Genomic DNA, 12,166 nt, shown 5'->3' with positions numbered 1-12,166 from the left:
CAATCCTATGACTGTCTAAGGATATAAAAGTTTATAAGCATAGTAAAGTATTTTTTATCTAGAATATTTCTGTTAGAAATCACCAACTACATTAAATAGGACACTTTTTAACTTCCAACCCCAAATAGAATTTCGAATCTATTCAGGTTTTTTATGATTATATTTTCCTTAAAGGCAAGTCAATTTCTATGTCCTTTTTAATTTTTTAACATTTTTTAAGATGTTGGTGGACCTTTATTTTATTCACTTATTTATATGCAGTGCTGATAATTAAACCCATTGCCTCATGCAGGCCAGGCAAGTGCTCTACACTGAGTCACAAACTCCAACCCTCTAATTCAGTTTTGATGACTTTTCCTAAGATTAATTTGCTTCCTAGGATCTCATGCTAGCTGCAGAATAAAGTCTAAAATTCTAAATTTTCTGACATTTGTATCTTAACCCTAGATGATAATCAGTGAATATTTGGTTACAACGCAGGAACAATTGAATGTACAGATAGTTTACTAACTACATTTATCAATAAGTTTGCAAGTTGAACCACATAGCTCTTCTAAATTTTGTTCCACTGTGTTACCATTAGGGTGTCAAGTAAAGATGGAGTGGAAGTTACGATATTACCCTGTGACAGAGAGTCACCCCTGACATTTTCAAAGTCATGATTTATCATACCCCTCTTTCTGACAACTATTTTTCCCAAATTTTGCTTACAATGCTCCTCAGATTCATTAGTTACATCAATTTATTTGCGCTGTCATCTTCAAAGTTGTGATTCAGGCTTCCAGCTTCTGCTGATTTAAATCAGATATGCACTAATGATGCAAATACCTAAATAATGGAAAAAATATACGAGATGCCTAATTTAGACAATATACAATAAGAAATTCCATAATGTAATTCCGTACTATGAGAGAAGGAAAAAAAAAATGAGATGAGACTTCTGACTATTCCAGGTTGATGCCAGGAGCTATTTACTGAAACGTGGTACAAGGAGAGGAGACCAAGCAGAGCCTGGTCAGGAGGAAAACAGAAGAGCTCGGATGGACTGAGGTGAATGGGATTTATAGAGCAGTATACCAGAAATGAAGGCAATAAGCAAACAAACAAACAAACAAACAAAAACACTATCAATCAAATCAAATCGATATAATGTTGAAGATCTATCCTTCAATATGATGGTTCTTTGGAGATGAGGCCATTGGGAAATAATGAGGTTTGGATGAGGTCACAATGGGATTCTCATAAGGGGATTAGTGGCCTTTTAAACAGAGAGTGTGCCGTCCTCTCTCTCCATGTGTGCACAAAGCAAGGTTGTGAGTGCACAATGAGCGGGTCGCCATCTCCAAGGTAAGAATAGGGCTGACCATGCTGGCACCCAGAATGAAGAGAAAGTAGACCTCTGCTGATCAAGCCAGCCAGCTTGTGACATTTTGCTATGGTGGCCTGAACAGATTAACAAACAAAAAGAGCTGCAGGAATGTGCTTTGAGGCTCTTTTAATTCTTTTTGCTGAACACCAGACTGAACCTGCAATGAAATGTGTGTTGTATGAAGAACAAGTGGAGTACTGTCACCCGAGTAACCTCCAGAGTTCACAGAGGGCTTACACAACTTTAAGTTCTAATGAGCTGGTATAGAGGACATTGAATGAACACCAGTATTTCATGGAGACATGTTGGAAATAAGGTTAATAAGACCCTGGAGCAAAAGCTATTTTAGACCCATCCTAGTAATATTTTAATAAAAGCCTGATAGAATCAAGATGATCTGCAAGTTAACTATCAGCAAAGATCACAACTCTTTAAAAGAATACAAAAATTCCAGATTCTTAACAATACAACAACATAAAGCTTGACATCGAATTCTTAAAGTAACAAAGTTGTTTACATACAATGAAACACAATAGTCTGTTCTAAAGCAGACAGGAAAAAAAGTTAGTGTATATCAACAGGGGAAAATGGATACCAGGGAATAGCAGAAAGAAAGCATGAAAATTATTATAAGTATGCTTAAAACTACAAGGAGGATTGAGGATGTAGGTCAGTGGTAGCACTGTTGGTTAGCATGCCTGAAGCCCTGGGTTCAATCCCCAAAACCATAAAGGAAAACATAGCCATAGTACGGAGATAAATAGCACAGAAAAAGTAAATTGATTTTCTCAAACTAAAAAATATAATTATATATTAAAATAATTATTCAGTTCACTCAAACAAGAGATTAAACCCTATAAAAGAGGAGATAAAAAGGATAACTTCAAAGAAAAACAATATAAACCAACCAAAATAAAAGAAAGGAAATAAAACAAAAATTAAATGAACAATGAATCATATTCTCAGGGAGAAGTGACCTGTGCTTATATTATGCATTAACCAGCATTGATAGAATTGAAATTCCAGAAAAAATGAGGGTGTCAAGAAAATAAGGAATAAATAGCCATATGGCTTTCAAATTTGATGACAAGTATTAATTCACAGATACAAGAAACTTAATCATCACAAACATAGTAAATAAAACAAATGATAATTAAATTGTTGAAAAATCATTAATAAACAGATCTTAAATGAGAACAGGTCAAAGAAGACTAAGTAAAATTCAAAAGACATAAAAATAATATCAGATTGTTGTCAAGTACAATTGAGAAGGAAACGGGGAACATCTCTGAAATTTTAGAAGGAGAATATTTGTCAGTAAAATCCTGGTTTAAAAAGTAAAATTGTTTACTGAGAAGGCTAATATTGTCAGAATAAAAAGAATCCAACTGAATGATTTCTACAAAAAATGCACATTTAAATGCAAAGATGCACATCCAAAGTGTAAGTATGAAGAAAGATGCTAGGTGGAGGATGTAGATCACACATATATTTATATATACACACATATAAGATATACCATAAATATAAATCAAAATATCACAATTACTAATCGAAAAAAAAGAAAAAAAAATCATTGAGATGCCTAAATTAATACCAGGGAAAGTAGACTGTAGGAAAAGGTATATTACCATACTTGACACTTCATAAGGATGAAAGAGTCAATATATCAAGAAACAAAATGATCTTCAGGGTGTGTGTGTGTGTGTGTGTGTGTGTGTGTGTGTGTGTGTGTGATTTGAATAAGGTTTTTCTCCATATAATCCTGCATCTAAGCTTTGTCCCATCCTGGCAGTATTGGGAGGTGATGGGGAGCTTCAGGGGGATTAGTGGGTTTCTTGCAGGGAGGAGTCCTGCTCTCCTGGGACTGGGTCACCTACTGAAAGAGCCACTGGTTATTAAGTGTGTTTGGTGCCCGCTTGCCTTTCTGCTCCTCTGTCATGAATACAGCAGCACATGGACATCTTCAGAAGCTGAGAAGAGGCCACTGCCATGCTTTTGAGCCTCTGAAATTGTGAGCCAAAATGAATTACTTTGCTTTATAGATGACACAACAAAAAAATTATTTATCCCTATTCTAATAAGAAAACTAAAATGAATTTGAAATGTATCACAATGATAGGTAGAAACCCAACATTCTTCTCTCAGAAATTGGTTGAAAAAATATATAGAAAAAGAGCAAGACTTGAATGACTGAATGACATTAACCGACTTGACCCGATTGACATTATAAAATACATGCTAGTCCTAGAATCTCATATTATTAAGTGTACAGGAACCATTCACTATTATAGACCATGCTGTTGATCACAGACCAATCAATTATCTATAAAACCAAATGATTAAAATTATACAGAATATGTTCTTTAGCCACAACATAATATAATTGAAAACATAACAAAAATTCATTAAAATTTTCTGAATATTTGAAACTAGATCAACACCTTCTTTACTGTTCATAAGCCAAAGACAAAATCACATTGGAGATGAGAAAATATTTTGAAATAAACAGAAATGAAACTACCTCCTATAAAATTTGTGTGAGCTAAAAGTGAAATAAGGTAAGGCCTAAAAATAGGGAGAAAAAGTCAAAGATGCAAAAAAATATAGAGGAAAAAAAGGAGAACACAAATATATATATATACACACACACACACACACACACACACACATATACGCATATACATACACAAAGGAATATTACTCAGCCTTAAAGAAGAATGAAATTATGGCATTTGATGGTAAATGGATGCAGTTGGATACAGTTGGAGAATATCATGCTAAGTTAAATAAACCAGTCCCAAAGAAACAAGTGCCAGTTGTTTTCTCTGATATGTGGATGCTGAACCATAATGGGTTAAATTTATTATTCAAGTCTTTTCATAAAAAAGTATTTCAGGCCTGGAATGTATTATTTTTATATTTTTTGATAAACATTAAGTGTCTCTTTCTACCTTATTGTGAAATTGATAACTGACAGTTAAAGTGTGTTCCTGCATGGGTTTCTACTTTACATATAGTTTAAAGGTCATGCAGATGTGGAGAGTTCAAGATGGGAGCTAAACACTGTATTTGTTTTTACCCAGTGTTTTAGAAAAATAGTTCTTAACATCTTAGTCATAACACACACAAGAGGAAACATACATCATTAGCACCATAATGGGGGGTGGGGCTAGGGATGGAGGATCTTGGATTGGGCAGAGGGGAGTGAGGGGAGGGGAGGGGTTATAGGAATGGGAAAGATGATGGAATGAGATGGACATTATTATCCTCTGTATATTATTATCCTCTGTACATGAACCGTGTGACTCTGCATTGCGTACAGCCAGAGAAGTGAGAAGTTGTGCTCTGTTTGTTTACAATGAGTTGCAATGCATTCTGCTGTCATGTATATCTAATTAGAACAAATAAAAAAATGAAGTTGAAGAACCTGCAATATCTGGTTTTGAGACTTATTATAAAGCCACCACAACCAAAAACAAAGAGAGAATTCCTAATGTGTATCTCTCACTAGCATAGGATAAGATAAAATTCACAGTTCTATTTCTACTAAATGCACATTGTATTTGCTGCATTATGAAAATGACAAATCGTAAATCAGGGATATCTGTAACCCAACCCATAATTTTCTTCCCTAAACCCAAATCTCTCACTATTTCTGTGTTCCTTCATCATTCCTCTGAAATTATGTCAGCCAAAAAACTTGAATAATTCTCAACTCCTCCTTCTCTTTGGGTTTCCACATAATTGATTTTTTACTAGAAACTTCCTAGTTTTACTCTCTGTTATACTTTGGCTCATCCACATTTCTCTAGTTCCATCACCCAGTTAGAATATCTGCTGTCTGGACTTCCATAAAGTAACCCATAACCCACATCTACTCTACACTGCAAATTTTATGATGTTCATCTTGCTTAAAATACTTCCAAGTCTTAACTTTGGATTCAGGAAAAAGATAAATTTTAACATGGCTTTGAAAATCTCTGCATTGTCTGGTCCCTATTTCTTTCCTTAGCACTGTCTTGAATCATGTTGTCTTCTCCTCTCTCTAAGAGATATGCTAAAAAATACTTGTGCAGAGGAATATGAGGAGTCTTTACCTATGTGTCCCCTGAATGAACAAAGACATTGCATGTCTTATCATTAACACACACAAAGACAGATTAACCTCTCTATTGCCTATTGAAATTTGACAAGTTGACATTACATATGAAGTTCTAAATTTTTACATTTGCACGAGGTTTTACAAATAGTCAAGTTATTAAGACATGTTCATATTCCAAAGTGTTATGGTATTTTATTTTTCTTCCAAAAATCAATGTATTATTTTTTCATTTTTGATAAACATTAAGTGTCTCTATTGACCTTATTGTAAAATTGATAATTGACAGTTAATAGAATGTTCGTGCATGTGTTCCTACATTACATATAGTTTCAAGGTCATGCAGATGTAGGGAGTTGCAAGATGGGAGCTAAATACTGTGTTTGTTTACACCCAGTGTTTTAGAAAAATAGTTCTTAACAACTTAGTCATAACTTTCACAACAGAAGACATATATTATACACTCCTATGGGATGCACTAGAGGTTATATGCAATTTCCTGTGTGCTATCTGGATCCCACCCTGTTCTCTTTCAGTTAAGAAAGTGTATTATAAAGCAAGTGGGATTGACATTGTTTGGGGCAGTAATCTTGAAACTGATTTATAATGTTCTAAAATTAAACTGTTCACAAATTCCAGGTTTTACTAACTATTAATAATAAATTATTTATGGTGTATCTCACCAGTAAGCTGGGCAAAGGATGATTAGGACACAGGAGTACAAATCCTGTAGAAGGCAACAATTCAACAGTTTTAACCATCTCTGTGTTTCAGACTGAAGGACTATAACAACACTCAAGCTGAACACTAAAGAGTCAATTATACACACATTCATGTACTGATTTTAAATCATGCTTTTAATATAAAAATATTTCTCTATATGTCCATATACCCAAATATTCATATATACTTCCAATAATGCTGCTTGTAAATTCCTTAACCACCAATATTGGAGAGCTGAGGGCATGGAATTCTTGTTAACAATATGCATTTCTCAAATAGTTCTAAGACTGAAAAAAGTAATATCCTCTGGGGCCATGAGAAGGCAGTTGCGTGTGGTTAGTTCTATTTGTGGCTCTGTGCTCATGACGGACTTATTAGGAGTTTATAAAGTCCCAGGGGCTCAGCTGGTTTCCTCTCTACTACATTGCTGTGTCCTTTCTCTAGGTCATTGCCTAGTGGTCTACACGTTTCAGAAAAGCTGAGCATTGTCCTCCTAACCCCTGCAGCAATCTCTTCTGCAGTATCATCAAATAGGAAATATTGACAACAGGAGCTCATAATTTTCTACAGAATAAGGTGAAAATCTCTAATGACAAGCCTTTATTTTTTTTTCCCTATAATGTGCTAGATCTGACTTTATGCTTCCTCCATTCACAGATCCTACTTCTGAATTCTGGGTCATGCCCAACAAACCTCCTCATGAGTTTGCTCTTCCCCATGCTACTTCTTGTCTATTCTGAGTTAGTTTTCTTGTCTCTGAGTTCTGCTGCTTTCCTGATTAATCTCAATTCCTTCAGCTCTGCTCCATGTACAATGTTTCTTTAACTTCTCAAACAATGTCCCTCTAAGAACATGCCCTCCAGATGGAAAGTGGTGTCCTTGGTGGACACTAAACATACATTTTGGAACATTTATGGGTCCTGGGGAATTGTCATTCCAGCTAAGATCAGGTGGGAAAGCTTGTGAACTGGGCCCAGCATGGAGGTAGGTGTCATCATGAGAAGGTCAGCCCAGGACAGCAAGTGGCATCTATCATGCTCAGCAAATGGTGGTTTTTCCTTCTGGTTATCCAGAACTTTCAAGGATTTCCAAGCAGAGCCATCAAATAGAAAGAGTCATATTTTAAAAACAACCTTGATTTTTATGACTGCAAAGAGTTTGTAATTAGTGAAAGAAAATAAGTTAGGAAATTTGTCCAGGTTAAGTACAGGATCGAAACATGGATGGATCCTAGAAATTTTTTAAAATATCAACAAACTAGGTGAATAGCTTGGAATTATTTCTGAAATGTAGGTCTTTAAGGACATGCTTGGGTGTCAGTCCTCACTGATCCTGGGGAAGTATAATCACGTTTCTGAAAGTGGGTCCCTCCATGGGGCCAGCCAGCTCCAGTCAAAGTTGCACATGAGACTAAATTTGCTTTGAGGTGTTCCTGGTCTGAATCTCTCTAGAATGTTGTCATCTCATCTCTCTCTCTCTGTCCTCTTTCTATATGCCACAGTGTGAAGGCGTCCATCTTTCCTTTATCCTCATGGGAGAAAGGAAGACAACATGATGCCAGACAATATCAGACTTGTGGCCAAGTTCTGCCACAAATGAATCATGTCACCCAGGCAAGTTTACCTTTCTGACATTCAGTCTTCTCATCTGTAAAAATACTTCATAACCCTGTGGGGTGATATATAAAAACATAGGCAATGATGGCACAAAGAACATAGTCAAAAATAAATAAACAAGATCAAAATATTCACATCTAGGCATCAATTTAGAATTTGTAAAGGATTTAAAAGGACATTTAACCTAAAGAATTGGTGTCTGATAAAATACAAAGAGGAGAAATCTTTGTTCTAAATCTTTGTTCTGCATCTAATCACATTCATAAGCAAAAAGTATTCAAAACCAAGTCTACCTTTGTAGTGTTCCCACCAGCTCCACAGCCGTCCCAGAGTGATGAAATCTGCTCCATTGATGGACATCTCATGGTACATGGAGTCAGAGAAGAAAATACATTAAGTATTTGAACCTCAGAAGCTGGGAGCTGCTGCAGGACATGTTCCACTGCACCTGTGGATAGTGCCGTGGTCCCGTGGTCTTGTTTTCCCTCAGAGAGTGTTTGCTCACTGGTAAGTATAAGGGTGCTCTAGAGTGTGTCTATTCCAAGGAAAGGCTGATTTTCAAGGTTCCTTTCTCCATGACTGTGCCATTACCATGTGAAGGAATATGGGGTGTCCTCTGGATAATTGTACTTGGCTCAGGCATGAGTTAATTAAACTTCTGTGACTTGGGTTGGAAAGTGGAGGAGATGGAGTAGATGGTAGACGTAACACCAGGATTTCACTAGAGTGTTATTTTGCTTCTTGCTAGATACCAATGCTTGCTGACATGTTTAAGTTCAGATCTGGGTCTGATGTAAAGTTGAACCCTATTCCACTTAGCCCCAGGAATGATTTAAGATGTAAAATAAACTGGAAGAGTCCTCTTTGCTGGCTGCTGGCTCAGTCACTTGATTTGGTACATCTGCTGTTACTCAACCCCTTTGTTCTTCTGTTCGAAAAAACTTGGAAATTCAGCTTTCTGGATCTTCTACTGCATTATTCTAGCAGGTTGTCAACATCTCTTGACCTTTCCTGAAACACAGGAAGTGCTCTTGCAGACACAGAAGACCATAGGGCTATGTTGGAGACTGCTGCCAAACCTGGTTTTCCTTAGTAGTCTCACATCAAAAGTAGACCAAAGAAGCCACCCAATAGAGAGTCCACTGAGAGGGAAATGGGGAGTTTGGGTGGTTGACAGACAACTTGTTCATATCTCTGCCTCTGTGATCCTCTGTGCAATGAAAGGGCAAACAGGAGACTTCAGACTGGTACTGTAAAAAGAGCATGGGGGATGTTTAGCATTTACAAGCACAAATGTGTGATAGCAAGCTACTATTCTGCTCTGATACATGGTACATAAAGACTCCTTTTGGAAATGGATTGTGCTTAGTTAACCTCTGATGAACTCCAAATGAGAAGAACTTCCTGATGCATCTACCAGGGATTAGTTCTTCATGAATTCGAGATGATTTTTTTAAATATTTTTTTCCAATTGTAGTTGGACACAAAAACCTCTATTATAGGACACAATACCTATATAGTCCTGATTCATGTGTTTTTAAACCATGAGATTTGCTTTCTCAAAAATAGTCTCTGGGTTTGATCCTCAGCACCACATAAAAATAAATAAATATAGGTAAAAACAAATCTCATGGTTTAAAAACACGTAAATCAGGACTAGGTTTTTCTCGTTCTATAAAATGGCTTCTTTAGATCTCAAATTTATCTTCTTGTATACATGATCGCTTTATGGGCCAATGTGTCCACCACATCCAAGTCCTCATGGTTACATTTATTGATCTATTCAGCTGGTGAATGCTTTCTTGATGGCTATGAGCACCCAGACTTGTACTGGATACTGTGGGGGATACCAAGGAAAATATGTAACAAGTTTAGCTGTCTGACCACTAGAACGTCAATGTCTAGAAATCAGGGTACTTTTTCTAACTTCTTTCTGAATTCCTAATTAATTACCTTCTATTGCCATGTAATAGGAACTGAGTAAATGATTTGTGAAGGACAATTGGGTAAATGAGAGAATAATTCTTATCTCTGAAAGAAGAGAAAATGTATCCATTTTAAGCAGATAGATACTTATTAAGTGAGCCTTGAGGAATAGGGTACACAAATTTTCCACAGGTCTGTATGTTTTGAGTAGTACAACAACTTGCTAATCCAGAATCTGAATCTCTGCATAATTCTCCAGGGAAACATTGGTCTTATGTATCAGAGTTGGATATATAATTTCAATAGTCATACAAGCAACATTCAGAAAACCATTTAAATAAGTGAATCTTTAATTCTACAAAATGATAGTAATGAACAAAAGTGGAAAAAATCATTCCTCAGAACATTCAACATATTAAAGCAAATATTATTTATATTTATCCTGATAAATTTAGATTATTGGCATCCTGTATCCAGAGATCTCTGATACTGTCAAGTCCTCTATTATTACTCTATGAGAATTTAAGAACTCTTAGAAAAATGTATTGAATGCATAGTTTTTATTTTTAAAAAAGTTCATCAATAATATAATAAAATGTATGACAATGTTGTCACTTTGAACTAAACAGAGTACTTGATAGCTGGAGGATGAACCAAACACTTATTGATCACTTACTATAGAACACTATATTTCTCTATTTGGGATGATATGATGATCAATAATATCCTGAATGTATTTCAGCTAGTGAGAGAAGATCTAGGCATCAGCAAAATCATTTAACACTGAGAGATATAAAAGTCAATATCATATCCCAATAGTAGCTATGGCAATAACTTTCTAAAATGTGATAATAAAAAACAAATGCCTGATTTGAGGGAGCATCCATGGACCATCACACCCTTGCCTACCTCAACCTTGAATTTTAAAGGTGATCTGCTATCATCTCCTGGGAGTCTCTCTAATGAGGTTGATGTGCAATGATCATTTTACACTCTTCTTCATTCCTGTTTGCCTTTTCTTTTAACTTCTATCCTTATACCTCCTATTTCTTTGGCCCTATGATACTACTTGAAACATATAGGTTGGGTTTTATTCTTGTCTTTACTCTTGGCATTTCTTCTCAAACATGTTTCATCCGTTGACTCCAGAGCCCAGGACTCTATCATGGGTAAGACTCATAGCTGAGATACTGTGTAGCTTCTTTTCCATGTCCTGCCTATGGAGTATATATATCTATATATATATATATATATAGATATATATAGAGAGATATATATATATAGATATATATATAGATATTTTATTTTATGATGCTGAAAACCCCATGTTAGTTTTTACATGTATATCTTATTTCTACTATAATTGGTATTTATATTTTTATTCTGACAGTAAAATGACAAGATCCCAAAGTGAGAGAACATGAAACTGGATTTTCTCAGATTCAGGAGTTCCACTTCTGCATTTATTTGAAACAACTGAGTAGTTCACTGGCATCTGGGAGCAGAGCCAACAAACACAAGTGGTCAATTTCTTTATGAGTAGGATGAGAGGATTTGGGTTAGACTATTTCTAAGGTTCTTTATAGTTTTAACTTTCTTCGGCACTGATTCCTAGAGAAGATGGAACTGTATTGATTTGAATTTCAAGATAAACACATTATTTTCAACCATGACATTTTAGAATTAGAAGGAACTTGTAAATTATCCATGCTTATCCTCTTATGTTTCAGACATGGAAAAGGAGGTCCAAAGGGAAAAGACCTGCTCAGAATCACTCGTCAGTCGAGTACGCAGCTGAACTTGAACTTGGGCGTCTTGACTTTATTCCCTTGACCTTGCCTTGTCTCAGAGGAGACAGTCTGGAGGCGTACTCTGGAAAGCAAGTGCTTATCATCTTCCACAGAAATCTGGCACTTTCACACATGCTAAATGTGTGGGTTTGAGTTAAGTGCTCGAATGTTGCAGAAGCCATGGAGATTGGCCAGCTTGATCCCTTGGCTTATTCTGGTCTGCTACCCAGTGAACTACCTAGACTTGAACCTGAGCTTGAGATGTTAATTTTTGTTCTAGTTTTCCCATGACCATGTAGCTCTTGCTTTAACATTTTTTTTCCCTTTAACTTGCTCTTTTCAATCTGTGCCTTTTAACTGAAGCATCACATTATATATCTTGAAACTAGGAAACATTTTATTTCATATTCTATCATTAAACATTTTTAGAATTTAGGACTGTCATCCAAAAGTGCTTAATGAAAGCTTGGAAAAGTCCTGACACTCTCTGGGTAATACTGATGGCTTTAATCAAGGACAATGGGAAGTCCCTCTGAAGGGCTTTAAGCTTGCTTGGCCAACCTTCTTCTGCAATTCAAGTGATCCCAGTTTGCTTCCAATTCTTCTGAAAATTTAAGGTGATAACACATCTCTTGATGAG

The sequence above is a fragment of the Ictidomys tridecemlineatus genome, chromosome 12, assembly GCF_052094955.1.
Source record: "Ictidomys tridecemlineatus isolate mIctTri1 chromosome 12, mIctTri1.hap1, whole genome shotgun sequence".
Classification (NCBI taxonomy): domain Eukaryota; kingdom Metazoa; phylum Chordata; class Mammalia; order Rodentia; family Sciuridae; genus Ictidomys; species Ictidomys tridecemlineatus.
This window is presented reverse-complemented; position numbering follows the sequence as displayed.